General features: G+C 43.5%; 1 long non-coding RNA gene across 1 annotated transcript; it reads right to left on the reverse strand.

Moving 5' to 3' along the window:
* Window positions 1–625: 625 nt before the first annotated feature.
* Window positions 626–3,142, reverse strand: LOC310658544. The gene is made up of 2 exons (XR_014502363.1): window positions 3,043–3,142; window positions 626–988 (listed from the first exon to the last, which is right to left on the reverse strand). It is a non-coding gene; the product is annotated as an uncharacterized lncRNA (long non-coding RNA).
* Window positions 3,143–17,081: the final 13,939 nt, after the last annotated feature.

A 17,081-nucleotide genomic window follows, 5' to 3' on the forward strand; every position in this document is an offset into this window, starting at 1 on the left:
CTCACAGCAGGATCAATAGCACAATAGCAGCATTAGAAAAGGGCGCTTACTGTAGTGGTGGTCTCATAATATCTCATGCCAGAGTGTCTTGACAGTTATTTATCAGATGCCTCCTTAGCACACCTTTAAGTTCAGCAGATAATGACAAGTCTGCCCTGGTGCTCAGAGCTAGGTTGGAATTGTTCGCCTGAAGGGTTATTAGCCTGCTAATGTGTTTGTGTTGGTTTCAGATCTTGAAAGTTAGCAAAGCTGCCGCCCTTTTATCCCATATAGCATCTTGCATCTTCATTCTTGGTGGTGGAGGGCCATAGTGATTGTAGGCAAAAGCAGTTTTATTAAGTGTTGCTAGAGATCCCTGCTTCCAAATAGCTGAGCTGCAGTAGTCAACGTATCCAATCTCTGTTCATTTTTCATGCTAAAACAATATCTCAAAGCTTGTTTTCTTTCCTCCCCACCCCAAACCATTGTTTAACCATTCTGAGTGGCAAGGACTACAAAGCCACAGGGATATTCTTCAAAGGTCTGGCACAATCTGGAGCCTTGGTGTGCTTTGATGAATTTAATCATATAGAGCTGGAGGTAATTGTAGTACCAGCTTCTTGGCAAAGCTGGCATTCAATGAAAATTACAAGCTTGACAACTTTATTAACGGTGCTGACATTAAACAAGACTGACTAAAGCTCATCGTTAAATGGGGAGAAAAATTAAAACGTTGCATATTTTAATCAAACTCAACTGGTAGCGCCTGTGAAATCTGTCCTTCTGAGGGTGTGCATTATTTTTCAAGTGTCGCCATCTTCTCTACTGTACATCCGGTGGGAGATATATTGCTGTCGCAGCCCTCTGAACACACTGACAGCAGGAGGATTGTGAAGAGACATAGCATTTTGTTCGTGATAGATGAGCTGCAAGATCTCTCGTTTTCTGGAATACAACTTGCCACTCACAGTCTTTAAAAGACAGGAGTTCGCTTTAATCTAGAAGGGGCCTGCAGACAGGGAGAGAGAGAGGCTGCTTTAATACTGCAGTTGCGTCTAGCAAAAAGAAAAAAGAAAAACGGAGATTGATGCTCCAATAAATGAGAATTCTCCCCACTATTCAGAAATGGGAACTAAGAAGGTAATTTACTGCATTTCCAAATTGCACAAGCATAATTAAATGTCCATACAAGACAACTGCAGCCTAGTCTGTCTTGCTATATGACCTGAGGTGACCTGGTTGATCTTTGCAATCTGTCTCCATTTTCTGTTGTTTATCTGTTTATTGTCTTCACAAAACATAGGCAACCTTGGGAGAAAGTCCTGACACTAAATTAGATTTCCTTGCTGAAACCTGCGTTCCTGAAGCAGCTGAAAAAGAAGCTTTAAAAATAGACGCCTGTATTATTTGTTGTTACCTTGCTTGTGTTTGATAGATGGCCATTTCCCAAGATAAATTTCTTTGCATCAATTAGATTGCCATTTTATGCATTTTCCCGGTGATTAATTGCAAAACACCTTTGTGCTGTTATTGCACTAGTCCCAGTCTAAATCCCACTGCCCTGCCCCAGCTGCTTTTAAATATAGGAAATGTTGTTAATATGAATCTTCTATGTCCCATCTAGTCTTGAGAAGTGCTGAGCATAGCTCTGGCAAACCTGCTGATGCTAAAGTTCCCAAGTACCCACAACCAGCTGGATGGTTGGTGCTTCAGAAGCACCGCACAAGGGACTTTGATAGGTGGGTGGGGAAACTCATATGACATCATAATTTTATCATGTGCTTGATTGGCACAGGTGGAGACCAATAGGGAGTCTGGCTCACCAGGCCAAAAAGATGTCCCGCCCTGCTCTACACCAAAAGGCCGCAGACCTCCAGGAGTTCAGATGTGACATTTCTAACACTACCTGGCAATGCCAGAAATTTAACCAGGGATCTTCTTAAAGCAGAGCAGGTGCTCTTCTGTTGAACTATGGCCCTTCCCTAGAATCTGAGACACACGGAGAAGCACTGGTTATGTGGCTCCACACTGAGGTTAAATATACCACCCTCACTCTTTCCAGAGGCCTACACAAGAAACCTTACCATTTATTTCCTGTAACTGAAAAATGAAGTCTCTTTTACCAATGTGCATTTTCCATCCAGCGTCTTTGAGGTTGCTCCCAGAAGAACAACACTAAGCTTCTCTTCATTAAAACCCAGTTTTCGATTTAAATTTTAATTAGCATAGATGACTAGAATGCCATTCACCATAGCTTGGAAACACAGCCCCCCCCCCCAAATGCTTATGATCCTTTGAAGTCACATTTACAGCTTACGGTTCAAATTATTCTAGATCAACTTGTACCGCTTTACTTGGGAAAGACTCGATTTGTTTGTTCTTTAAAGGTACAGATCTTTAGAAAGACAAAAAAAACCCCACACCCATCTTATTAGTGATGTACAGTTTAGTAAAGGCTGTTGCTAATACTTCATAATCTCCCTGTACTTTACAGTGCACAAGGGGACTCTACAGAATATGGTGCCCATGCCTGGGCCATAACACTAACCATTCCCTCTATTTCCAATGTTGAGACTGCGAGTGCTGATGGCTCATGTAGCTGTTGACTCAGAAACCATGTGGGTTTGCTGGGCTTGCAAAAGCACAGAAAGATATTGAGGGGGAAATCCCTTAAAAGGGTATGGCGTGGGGACAAGCCCCATGAGGACTGCAGAACAAGGGGGTGGGAATTGTGCAAGAGCTCCAGCCCTACCACTATGGGTCTCAAGTGCCGCAGGGGTTCTTGTTCCTTCAGAAAACACGCTGCTCATCCCCAGAGCCCTTCTGAGATCTGTTCATTTAAGCAGTCTTGCTTCCTCATGAATAAGTAGCCTCCCCGTTCCCTCCTTGATTCACCACTGGGGTGACTAGCCCCAGACTTGCTGCATTTTCCTTCCTCCCAGGCTGCAGTCCTAAGTCGCTGTGGCAAGGCTTGCCCTTAGCCTAGCTCTTTTTCTGCTGCTCCTTCCTTCTTTGTCTTTTCTACCTCCCCTGCTTGGACCTGCCCCCCTCTAAATGTGTTACCTTCCATGCCTTTATTCTCTGGCAGGTCTAGTCTCTCCTCTTCCTCCTCCAGTATGGAGACCATGCACAGCCTCTTCCAGCCTGATCAGGCCCACCCTTCTGCTGCTCTTCCAATCTTTTTGGCTTATTGGATTTGTTGCATTTCTACCTCACCTTTTCCTCTGAGGAGCTCAAGCTGCCATTCCTGCTTCTCCCCTTCCTCATTTAATCCCCACAATAAAAAAAAACAAAGATGATGGCCACTGGTTCCATCACCTCCTGGCAAATAGAAGGGGAAGAAATGGAGGCAGTGAGAGATTTTACTTTCTTGGGCTCCATGATCACTGCAGATGGTGACAGCAGCCACGAAACTAAAAGACGCCTGCTTCTTGGGAGAAAAGCAATGACAAACCTAGACAGCATCTTAAAAAGCAGAGACATCACCTTGCCAACAAAGGGCCATATAGTTAAAGCTATGGTTTTCCCAGTAGTGATGTATGGAAGTGAGAGCTGGACCATAAAGAAGGCTGGTCACAGAAGAATTGATGCTTTTGAATTATGGTGCTTGAGGAGACTCTTGAGAGTCCCATGGACTGCAAGAAGACCAAACCTATCCATTCTTAAGGAAATCAGCCCTGAGTGCTCACTGGAAGGACAGATCCTGAAGCTGAGACTCCAATACTTTGGCCACCTCATGAGAAGAGAAGACTCCCTGGAAAAGACCCTGATGCTGGGAAAGATGGAGGGCACAAGGAGAAGGGGACGACAGAGGACGAGATGGCTGGACAGTGTTCTTGCAGCTGCCAGCATGGGTTTGACCAAACTGCAGGAGGCAGTGGAAGACAGGAGTGCCTGGCATGCTCTGGTCCATGGGGTCACGAAGAGTCGGAGACAACTAAACGACTAAACAACAATCCTGTGGGGTATGTGAGGCTGAGGCAGTGACTTGCCCGAGGTCACCCATTCATGTTCATGGCCAAGTGAGGATTTGAACCCTGGTGCCCTAGGTCTCAGTCAGACACTCTAACCACTGCACCACACTGTCTGTCCGTCCACATCTCATACTGGCTTACTTCTACACTTTACTGTGCCAACCATTCCTACATCTGGAAAACTGGATGGGAGGGGGAAGAAAGGAACGGAGTATCCTGAACAGGAGCACTGTACATTTTGTGGCAGGTGTCACTACAGTTTTTAACTCACCAACCCCTCCAGATTGAGCGCCTGCCAAACATTTAGGAAATCTGGCTGCTGGCTATGCAATAACCCAATCTAGGTTGCTTTCAACTGAATCCCTACTCCTGCTATACAAAGGAATCTTTGTGCAATTCAGCCTTTCCCACTAAAAATAGAGAAACTATTCAGCAATATGTCAGAGTACCCATTCCTGGAGCAGGTCATTGTATCACAGTAAAGCTTTACATTTTTCAGACTTCCAGTAATACTATTACAGCACAGCACAACCCTATGCATGTTAGCTCAGAACTGAGTCCCATGAAGTTTTTGAGTTGCCATTTACTCCCAGATAGGTGCGCAGATGATGTGACATTAATATTATATAAATTTTTCACAAAAACTTGGCCTCTTCTGCCCACAGCCTTCTCCAAAATTCTCATTTTAGTGTTAAAAAGAGAGCTGCAACATTGACGCCAGGAACTAGTTGGACTAAGAAGATGGGAGAGATTTGGTCTGGTGTGCATTTTAATGTGAAACTACTTAATTTGCAGCCTACCTTCGAAATCCTCTCTTCTCCGAAATTTGCAGTGCAGTTATCCAACCAATTAATGTGTTCAAAAATGTGTGTCTTGGGGGGAAGCGCACATGTGTGTGTGTGTATGTGTGTGTGTGCGCGCGCGCTTTGAGACTCCTTCAGGTAGTGATAAAGCAGGATATCAAACCCAAACTCTTCTTCTCCTTCTTCCCAGACAAGAGGTGATAAGAGTTCTCAGCAACCTTGATGTTTCAGATTCTGACAGAAGAGACCTGCCCCATTTCCAGGAGCCTGGGAAGGAAAAATTTACTCCGCACATGCGTGCAGTCATTCCTTGGCAGGTTTCATGTCTGAGTAGAACATTTCAATACCTGATGGGTCCAACTTTATGTGATTCCACACATAGGCTTTTGGCATGCCACAGCAGTGGTTCCATTGGTGTGACAAAAACCTTTCAACACATGACAGCTGCTTCATGCCCCAGCACAAGCCACAGTCTTTTCCTAGAGTCAATGGCCACTATAACTTTGAGAAGTCCTAGTTCCAGTCCTAGAGCCTGCAACTGAGAACAGATTTCAAGAACAAGCCCCTTCTTTCATCCAGCTATGACAAAGCATTGAACAAAACAAAGCACTGAGATTCCTGCATTGCAGGGGACTACATTACCTTTGGGATTCCTTCCATCTCTATAATTCTGTGAAACCCTTTTTTATTATTCTTAACACTTGTGCCTAGAGGACAGCACATATACACCTCCATTTTTTAAAATGTCTGGCTGGCCCTGCAAAATGCAGTATTTCCCTTTGCATACCTTTGTCACCCATTAGAATGCAGAGAGCCATCTTATTTTTTTTTTAAAGAAGTATTTTAATGATTGGGTATAGGAATAGCGACTAGAAGATAAATCCACATGAAAGAGAATTTTTTGAGAGCCACCATGAATGGCAGGGGGGAACCACTTTGGAATTGTAGCTGCTCTTTGATCTGTATAAATCAATTTATTTGATTTAAAATTTACACATTTGATTTATGCAAAAATCAAAGCAAGTGTCTGGAACACTTTGAGTCCTGAGGAGTATGTTGGCGTGGCATCAGAGAATGAAACTCTTCTAACAATTCCCCCTAGCCCAGTGTCATCATCTGGTCTTCCCTGGCATGGTGGAGCTCTCATTACAGCCCACTCCCCAAAAGGGCTGCTGGAGAACCGCAATGAGACCCTGATCTTAACATTTTCCCTCAAAATCTATTGTGCTCTATTATTCCAAAGTAGATTTTTGACTAGAGATTTTCTCTCAGTGCTAACGATTAATCAACACATTTAGAAGTGCCAAGAAAACCCAATATGCTGAAGGGTGCTCTAATAACAAACATGTTTGTTAATTTACATGTCTCCTTCAGACCTCCTTATATAGAAAGTGTACCAGACCAAATCACAGCTTCCTGAATTACTTTTAGATTTCATAATTGGGAAGGAATCTCTCTCCCTGCTGATAAGTCCTCACTTTTTAGTGAGTGCTGCAAGAAAACTCGCTTCACAATTGCTGCCAAATAATAAGATGACTCTGTGCTCTTTCCCTTTCTTCAAAGAAAGAAAAGGGCATTCTTTGATAGAGCTGTGATTATAGGAAGGAAAGTGACCCTCCAAACAAGAAAATGATACAGGTTATCATTCTGCCGGGTAACAAAAGAACTAAACTTGTCTTCTCCACAGGTGCATGATGAATCTAATAATACAAACTCTGGTTTTCACAATAAACTGTAATCAGAAATTCTGCCTTTCTCCTCTATTGCCTTTGGACGTCACCAAGTTATCTTTGCTCATGTTCTTGGGTGAGTAATTTGCTAAACGAGTTCCCTACTTTTGAGGCACTGACAAGTGGCGGCCAATTAGACACTGCTCCCCTCCATAATGGCTGGTTTTTCTTTTCTTTTTTATTTAAAAAAGTCCCTTCTACTGGAGCACTGAAAACAAATTGAGGTATTAGCTTGGTTTAATTGGAGCTAGAGCTCATCCCTGAGTTTGTTATCTCAATGCTAGCTATTAATCTACAGTTCTTACAAAACACAAATGTCACTGCATTTGTTTAACCCAGGGATAGTCAACTCTCTATAAGTTGGTCTTTGGACCACAGTTCCCATCGGCCCTCACCACTGGCCATAGTGGGTGGACCCCTGTTGACCACCCCTGGGCTAACCTATCAGATTTGTATTTCTCTTATTTACTGTTGAATTTGTTTATGTACAGTAGGGACTATGGTTTACATGAAACTTCTGAGACAGGCTGCCTGGAGTTTTGGGGTTCAGTATCACAAACCTTTTTTCTAGACAAAGAGTTGCCATAACTCACCATGAATACCTCCCTCGTTCTCTTAGAATGGTAATGGCACCCACCTGAGAGGTGCCAGAACTGACTTCTGTGAGCCTCCCCTGAAGAAGAAAAAAGCCCTGGTATTCCCAGCATGTTGGTGACACCCAGGTCTATTTCTCCTTTCCACCTAAATCCAATGAAGCTGTATCAGTTCTAAACCAGTGTCAGTCATCAATAATGGACTGGATAAGGATGAAAAAAAATTGAAACCTAATTCAGTCAAGACAGAAGTGCTCAGAAGGCAGAACATGGAGTAAGGATTCAGCCTTTGCTGGATCCCCCTGAAAACTCACTCTGAAGATGCAGCCTCACAGTTTGGGTGTGCTCCTGGACTCAGCCTTGATATCATGGATGCCTGGTTTCTGCAGTGGCAAGGAGAGTATTCAGTTAAAACAAGTGTGCCCATTGCGCCCATTCTTGGAGATTCTGATCTGACCACAGTGATGCATACCTTAGTTGCATCCCATTTGGATTATTGTAACATGATCTATGTGGGGCTGTCACTGAAAACTGCTCAGAAATTTCAGCTGACCCAAAGAACTGCAGCTAGACTGTTGACTGGGAGCAAACGACTCCCTTGTTACAACAGCTCCACTGGCTACCAGTCTTTTCCTGGGCACAATTCAAAGTGCTGGTTATGACTGATAAAGCCCTACGCAGCTTAGGTCCAAGCTGTCTGAAAGACTATTAACTCATACGAACCTGCCTGGGTTTTGAGATCTTTGTGGGAGGCCCATCTCTCAGTTCTGCCACCTTCCTAGGCACACTTCGTAGAGATGCAGGAGAGGGTCTTCTCAGTGGCTGCTCCCAGACTTTGAAACTCTTTCCCTAGAAAAGTGAGACTGGCTCTTTCCTTGTTGTCCTTCTGCTGGCAGGTAAAGACTTTCTTGTTTCAACATTTTTGGGGGAACTGACTGTTTTTAAGGAAAGGGCTAGTGCTGTGATGTTTTTAGTGTAACAATCTGTATGTGATCATATGTGTGTGCGTATTCCACAAATGTTTATGTTTATTGTGGAGGTGCATGGGTCTTAGGGGAGGACGAGTACCTCAGGTGGGGGACATGTCATACTCCTTCTGGGGTAGTTTGTTCACCTTTGACCCTCCTCCTGCAGTCAACTCTCACCTAAGGCTCCTAGAAGCTGCCAGCATACAACAGCAACCACACTACTTTTCGAATCAACTTTGTTTCAGCTCTACTCCTAAAAGACTGCAGGCATGTCATTAGGGGAAATCAAACATGATGGCCGACAACCCTGCTCATCTATAGCCTCAGGATTAGTAACAGTGTTTATGCTTGGAGGGGAAAATATCAGAAGCCTCTGCAGTGATAAGCATTTGATATTCAAACAAGGGTGGAAACCATGCACCAGGGCATACAGAGTGCTACAAAGTAGTATTCATGTACAACTAATTTTTTCAGTTCAGCTTGTTTTAGCATTGTACAGAAGAGAAGAAATTAATGAGTCACATTTTTACCAATTAGAATTTCCACCCTCACTAAAAATGTGAGTCACATTTTTTATCAATTAGGTACCAGAACATTTTCTATGAGGTTCATTTCCTATATTTTCAAAATATGGCTCAAGGCTCACTCATGTTCTTGTTTTCCTCCTAAACAGGTTCCCACTGACAAATAACATGAAAGCTTCCTTTCTGTCAGACATATTATTTTTCTTTAAATATTTTACATTCTTCTACCGACAAACACAATGATTAGAACAAGAAGGTTCTTTCCATGTGAAACATTATACACTTGAAAACAGTGACACAGACTTTCTTTAAATGGCTATAGTGGTTTGCATACAAAAATGTAGAATGTAGGCCAGTCTTAAAGGTAAAGGTAAAGGGACCCCTGACCATTAGGTCCAGTCGTGACCAACTCTGGGGTTGCGGCACTCAACTTACTGTATTTTTCGCCCAATAGGACGCACCGTCCCATAAGGCGCACCTAGTTTTTTGGGGGGGAAATAAAGGAAAAAAATTATTTCCCCCCCAGGCGCGGGGTTGGGGAAGCCCGAGCTTCCCCCGACCCCAGCCCCCAAACAGGCAGCTCTCTGCAAGCCCTGGGAGCCCAGTGCTGGCTCCCGCTGCTTGCTGAGAGGTCCACGAAGCCTGGACGCGCTGAGCTCAGCGCGCGCAGGCTTCAGCATGCAGGCAACTCTCCGCCAGCAGCGGGAGCGCTCCCGCTGCTTGCGGAGAGGTCCGCGAAGCCTGCATTCGCCCCATAGGACGCACACACATTTCCCCTTCATTTTTGGAGGGGAAAAAGTGCGTCCTATAGGGCGAAAAATACGGTACTTTATTGGCCGAGGGAGCCGGAGTACAGCTTCCGGGTCATGTGGCCAGCATGACTAAGCCGCTTCTGGCAAACCAGGGCAGCGCACGGAAACACCGTTTACCTTCCTGCTGGAGCGGTACGTATTTATCTACTTGCACTTTGATGTGCTTTTGAACTGTTAGGTTGGCAGGAGCAGGGACCGAGCAATGGAAGCTCACCACATCGCGGGGATTCGAACCGCCGACCTTCTGATCAGCAAGTCCTAGGCTCTGTGATTTAACCCACAGTGCCACAAAAGTCTTACGTTCCCTCAATTACAGATGGAAATCCTGAAAATGAAAAAAAAATTAAAATGCAGCAACAGTAATCTGAGATTCCTATGAGCAAATAAAGAGATACATAAATGCACACATTTTAAGATACCTCTTCTGTGGTCATTTCCCATCCAGACTCACCTTTCACACTACACACACACACACACACACACACGTACATCACATTGCCCTCTCATACATCTACAGCTTTCATACACTCTGCTGACCAAAAGTAGTGTTGCCTATTCCCTTCTCTGCATGTGTTGAAATCTCTGCTAGGGATGATGTATGAAATGCAAACACTTCCTCATCTCTTTGGCCATTTTTCATCAAGGAAAAAAAGCAGTAGGCTGGTGGATATATGAAACGAGGCAAGTATCTTCATTGCATATCCTTATGTTAATCAAGTTTCAAGCAGAACAGGGTTCTTTGCATAACCGAGCAGTTTTGAAAAGCCTATTTATTATAGCACAGATCTTTTGAAGACCTCATTTGGGGAGCTGTGTGGGCGGACATAATTAAGTCTCAGTAACACGAGGTGTTTGTTAGTTATCCCCTTTTTTTTATTTTTGGTCTCTCTCTGTTTTGTAGGTGTAAAATATTTTATATTAATTAACTAAAATGATGTCTTGTTCCCACCCAAACACAGATGTCTGGTTGTTTTCAGGTTAACTGTGTTTAGGTTTCCCAAGAAAGAAGAGCTTCCCTCTTAATTTCCCCATATTGTTGTGTGTGGTTTTTTTAAGTTAGTTTAAAACCTTATTTGTGGGAGGAAATTATCCTGATCCTTATTTAAAAAAATAAAAATAAATCCTAGCACTTTCAAATCTGTTGCTTTTGGCCTTTGCAGATCATGTTGCCATTGTTTCATAGATTTTATTGTTATTGATTTCAAATTCAAGCTGCTTTGAGCAGATTCCGGTTCGAAAAGCAGACCAGCAAATTGCATATAGAAACATATGCATACACAGCTAGCAAACCCTATCAAAAACTGGCTGCCTTCCCATCTCTCAGGATTCAGACACATTTATGGCCCTCATCCAGCACATCACTTCCTCTGTCCAGTTAGAATATTGCAACTTGACCAGCACATGCTCTACTTACAAGTTTGCTTTGGGTTTTTTGGGTTAACATTAGAGCTGTTGCTAGTGTAAAGGGCAAGGGAAGAAGAGTTGTTAACCCACATGGAGGCAGTTCCTGCTGCCAGAATGATTAAGCCCATTTATTTTTAAAAAGTTTATAAAGGCACCATCTTTATAGTGGAACTAGTAAAACTGCCAGAAATCTCTCCTGACTAAGGATGTCTGTGGCATTCTTGGTACAGTTTCTTCAAAGCCTGGGACAAATACGAAGCTCTATGGTTCTAACAGCCTTTTCATTGGCTGTCTTCCCTCAGCAACGGCAATTAACCAATCATATTAGAAAGAATGGAACATCACCTTTTTCGTTAAGTGTGCCTATAGAAAGCTCTTGGAAGTTGCCAGAGGTATCTAGAACTGGTATCTAGAACTATCTGTTATTATAAAGACTCTCCTCCTGCAAGAGAGGGGAGTGATGAGATTGCTGCCTTGTGTCCCGGAACAATGGTGTTCTGGTCCTCCTTCCTGAGGAGAATTGTTTGGCGCGGTGCGCAGAACTGTATGGCCATTGAAAAATCCAGGAAACTCTTAAATGCAATAGCCCGCTGGGTGCGCTTCATGAATGGCCAAGTCATTTCTCACGACCATATCCGGATTGGTGAGCAGGCCTTGTACCGGAATGATGGGGTTCATCTTTCAGACCAAGGGAATGACGTTTGGTTAAATAGCAGCAGCAGCAGCATCAGGGATTGGTTACAGCTGTGAGGGTATTGGCGGCGAGCCTTTTGGGCTCGGGTGGTGGTTAGGCATTGGAATAATGTGTTGTGGTGTGTCGAAGGGCTAGGTGTGGCCATCGCCTGCACCTTCAATTTTGGGTATTCCATTAAAGGAATCTGGTGGTCGTGTATTCTGTCCGATGCCTGCTTGGCGGGAGGCCATGGCACGACCCTCGGTGACATCAGGGGAGAGCCTATAGTTGGATTAGCATCAACAGGCTCCACCTACTGGTGAATAAACCCCCTTTGTTTTGGACATCCAATGCCTAAGCCAATACCTTTTCACTGCTGTAATCAATAAAGTTGTGGCCTTTTCTTGCCCATTAACCTTATATCACGTGTCCTTGTGTTTTCATTCCACTACGCGGGGATCGGGTCCTCGAACCACAACAATGGTGTTTTTTTCAGTTACTTGGCAACTTCCTAGCATAGCTTACTCTTCCTAGAAAGCATCTCATTATTTTTGGCAATTAGTTGCAATCTCTCAAAAGCAACCCCACCTTTGTGAGAAAATGATTTCTTTCATTAGATGGCTTTCTTCAGAAGACTGCTGAATTTTGTTCGGCTCTGAGGAGGGATATTTTAAATTCAGATGATGTTCAGCCTTGGGCTCAGATTGAGTTTAGAGACTCTCTTACAACATCCCTTTGCTGTCGAAACACACCATACCCCAGGGATCTCTGAGGGGGAGTGCCATGGGATTCAGTGGAACAACGTGGAAGGTAGGGTAGTTGTGGGGAGGAGGGGAGATGAAGTTTTCCACAAACTTCCTTAAATTAACGTATGTTAGGATCCAATCCAGATTCCTCCTTTCCCCAGTAACACCCCAAACCCTAGCCAATATTGTTCAGGAGGACCCCCTGATCCTTTAGAGAGGTTTTCAAGAGGCACAAGAGATTGCAAGGGGGAAAACAGGCAACTTTCCTTCTGTGAACTTCCTTTAAGCTATTTTAGGATCTAAACCATTGTAGCACTTTTTCTCTTAGTAAACTGCTAGGCACAACTTAGGGCAACATTTGGAATAAAGAGACAAATGTGTTATGTTGCTGAATGTGAAACAGTAGAGCTAAGCAAATGATTCACTACCTTACCTGGGGTTTCTCACCAGCTCTCTAAAAGAAAAGCCCTGATAAAAAGAATAATAAATACTTTAAGCTGAATTTTCTGAGGTGAAAAAAAATTGTATGTGTATGTTTCTTTAAGTGGAGCTTACGACTCAAGATTCACTATTAGGTTTTCCAGAGGCTATCAGACCTGGAGTTGATAAGAAATCCAAGCCTCCGAGTTCTAAGTGAAGCTTTCTCTCCACAGCCAAGAAAGAATGCCCTCCAGGCATAGAGCTCCATGCCAGAGCAGTTTAGAGGGCCTATAAATGTTCATAGCTTCAGCTAACTAGTTTCTGGGCAGTTAAACACACAGTAAGAAATGAGGAGATAGAGACCTTGATTTTTAAAATGTCAACCTACTTAACATCATTTCTGAAAGAAAAAAAAAACAATTTCCACTTCATATTGCTAATGAGAAAGTCAATGCCATACTGTACATAATTGTATCTTTTACACATTATTGCAGGTGCTTAAGCTCTTTGATGTTAATCAGGAGGCAGAGTTTGGTCTACTTTAAAGTGAATCGTGAGCTTTCTGATCTTATCATTGTAAATGGGAGATATATATATATTTATATAGTCTCTATACCTGATATGATTTAAAATGAGCTCTGAATTTGCCACATTTCCTTTCTCAGACCGCAGTCAGAGCATCATTGTCAGCCCTCGCGGGAAGTAGAAAATGGAAGGCTACATCTAGATGTGACTGGTTTTAAGTGGCGAAGCAGCACCAACAGTTCGAAATGTGCTCAGAAAAGTACTGGGAGCCAATGCAGATCCTTTGGGATTGGTGTTACACGGTTCTGGCAGCCACTCCCTGTCACCAGTCTAGCTGCCGCATTCTGGATTAGTTGTAGTTTCCAAGTCACCTTCAAAGGTAGCCCCACATAAAGCGCATGCTAATGCAGGTGGGAACATGCTTTGTTTGATCGAAGTGAAAATCAGGGACTTTATGTTCCTTTGATGTTCTACCTTTACCTGCTCCAAACCTAATATCATGTGTGTGATGTGTGGGGTGTGTGTGTTCCTGAAAAAGTCCTCCTGGGCCAAATGGAGAGGGGTCTGGAAAGCTAGAGGTTCCCCACCCCTTTTCCTACAATAATAAAGTAAACAATCAACGACTTGCCGCTCTTTCATTAAGAAAGGTTGTAGCATTGGGGACATCAGTTTAGAGAAAAGCTAAGTAAGAGGTGACATGATAGAAGTTTATAAAATTACACATGACATGGACAAAGTGGATAGAGAAAAGTTTTTCTCCCTCTCTCATGACACTAGAATTTGCAGACATCCTAGGAAACTTAATTTTGGAAGATTCAGGACAGGGAAAAGAAAGTATTTAACAAAGAGCATAGTTCAACTATGAAACTTGAACCCAGAGGAGTGATGGCCACCAACTTAGAGGGCTTTAGTAGAAGATTGGACACATTCCTGGATGAGAAGGCCATTGTTGGCTACTAGCCATGATGGCTATGTACTGCCTCCATATCTAGAAACAGTGATCTTTCTGAATACTATTCTTTCTGAATGCTAGAGGTGAAAGGGGAGAGGGCTTGTGCATGTGAATCCTGCTTGAGGTTTTCCCACAGGAATCTGGCTGGATCTGAGCTGGATAGGATGGAACATGGGCCAGATCTAGCAAGCTCTTCTTACGTTCTGATGACTACCTAAATCATCGGTCAGAGGAAACTGCCTCACTTTGTCTGATGGAAGGACCGGCCCTGTTTCTGGGATATTTTCTCCTCTAAACTCTATCTTGACCGGAGTATCCATGGCTTCAGTCTTTCTCCACCCAATGAAAGGAGGCGCTGTTGCCCTGAAACATCACTGGAAATACTGCAGCTTCCCAATATATTTAACTGTTTGATGTCTGAATGCACAGAACTGACTGGAAACAAAGTGATTGGGTCACATAAGTGCAGTGTAAAGTCTTGGCACAAGCCTTACCATAAATCAATTTCTCTTCAGAGTTGTCCAGGTATTAAATTTGCCCCATTGTGTCTAATTTTTTAAGCTTGGGATTGAAGCAAGGTCTGTAGAAAGCATTAATTTTGCCCTATGCACATTTCCTTCAATGTGAAATAGCATGCCTGGAAAGTCACAAAAACCATAAAAAGAAGGATTGTCAGTAAAAAATGTTTTTGGGGAGTCTTTTTTTAAAGAGGACGTTGTACTCCAGGAGTCAATTTTCAACTTCAATTGGTGCATAAAAATTGCATAAAATATCCAAGATGCTATTTTCAAATCATTCAGCCATCTTTCCCACTTGAAAGACATGAGTTTAGATCCACTTTGTGTTATGAATGGTGACCCAGGAGCAATTTCACTTTCCTGTTAAAGGTTTTTTTTTCTGTTCAGTTCAGTTTGCAGCTATTTCAAGACATATTTCTAGAAGTGAAAGGATTTGGTTTAACTTAAAAATTTCTATCATAATGGTTACTTTTTATGTGTGCTGTAAATTCAGAGTGAAAATTGAAGAGTTCTAAAAAGCCACGGGCTGAGTTTCCTTTCTATCATTCTTGTTGTGTGTGTGGTCCCCCTCTCTCTCTCGTGTGTGTGTGTGTACACAGAAGAACATCAGTAAGAAGTTTAGTCCCCAAGTGAACAGAATGCCAGTGGGATTGATAAAAATATCAGGAGCCTTTTACCTCCAGAACATCAGAGAACAGAGAGCTTCAGCACAACCATTAGATGACCAGAATGCCAATGGGAATGATAAAAATAACAGAAGCCTTTTGCCTCCAGGTCAACAGGGACCATCAGTTATTACCACTTGATGGCTTTGCAGTGCACCATATGGGAAATAAGCTTGTGCTTTCGATCAAGTTCCTAGCTGATAGATATCCACTTTAGAAATACACACATGGCATGCAATCCAGATAGGATCCTCATTGACTGATGGCCAATTGTTTTTAAGCACAAAGTAATGGGTGACATCCAACTAACTGCAAGTACAAGGATTTTGTCACGGTCCAGGACATAGGTAGCAGCAGTCCAGACCTCACATGCTGGGACCAGGGTATGAATGGTAACAATGGTAGCTGTTTAATGGAGAACGGAAACTTGAGGAGGCTGGAATGCAGGATCAGAAATGACTAGTAGGAGGAGGAACTGGAGTAAGGACATGAGCGCTGAAGCAGGATCAAGAACTGAAGCAGGATAAGGAGTGAAATAAGAAATAAGGAGTGAAAGGATAAGGGGACGCTGGTGGTGCTGTGGGTGAAACCACACAGCCTAGGACTTGCTGATCAGAAGGTCTGTGGTTCGAATCCCCGCGACGGGGTGAGCTCCCATTGCTCGGTCCCTGCCCCTGCCAACCTAGCAGTTCAAAAGCACATCAAAGTGCAAGTAGATAAATAGGTACCGCTCCGGCGGGGAGGTAAACGGCGTTTCGGTGCACTGCTCTGGTTCGCCAGAAGCGGCTTAGTCATGCTGGCCACATGACCCGGAAGCTGTACTCCAGCTCCCTCGGCCAGTAAAGCGAGATGAGCGCTGCAATCCCAGAGTTGGTCACGACTGGACCTAATGGTCAGGGGTCCCTTTACCTTTAAGGAGTGAAAACAGGAACTGGAAATGTGGTATAAACCACGTTGTTGTGGCAAAGAACCCGGGCAAAATGCTAGCCTTATATGCTTCTCTTCGGCTTCCTTCCAGGTGCTGCATGTCTCCTGATCTGGCCACACCCGACTCCCCCAAGATGCAGTAAGGGCCTGGTTCTGCAACTCCTCACTGCACTCAGGGCCTTGCCCCTGCAAATACTCATGGTACTCCTTGCAGATTTAAGTTTGCACAACAGAACTTCCTCCTCCCTGTCCTCTCCTGCATGCCACAGTGACCTTCCCAGATCTGACATGGAAAATCAGGGGAACACCCAGAATGGATTTGGTGGGACGCAGGGATGCATGCGGAGGAGGAGGAAGGGTTTCCTTGCACAGCCAAATATCCCTGTATTAGCAGATATATTAATACCACGCAGCAGTTCTAATGACTGAACTTGGAACTTCTAAATTTCTGAATTTTGTGCAGTGTAGACTAGTATCAGGAGTACTCACAACAAAAACCCCAAATGAGTTTTGATTAGCTAGTCTACAGCATTAGCATGGTACTTCTGTGAACAAAACCATCTTGGGAATCTTTGTGTATGGTTCATTTATAACCTGGAGGTAGGCTGCATGAATTGTGAATTATGTGTTGCTTTGTAATGATTTGTTGGGTCTCTGGACCGTTATAAAAATTGATGATGATAATGATGATGATATAAAAAAGAGTGGGTTCTGACAATCACTTCTAATTGTTCCAATGAAGCAAACTGGTTTTTTGAAAGGCCCCAACAGGCAACTAAAATACACAAAGCAGCCCCCACTAATAGCAATAAAGAGTTTTGAGATTTTGCACTCTGATCCTGCACAAGACCAATTCACATAAATGAAC

The sequence above is a fragment of the Podarcis tiliguerta genome (genome assembly GCF_965153285.1).
Source record: "Podarcis tiliguerta genome assembly, chromosome: 10".
NCBI lineage: Eukaryota > Metazoa > Chordata > Lepidosauria > Squamata > Lacertidae > Podarcis > Podarcis tiliguerta.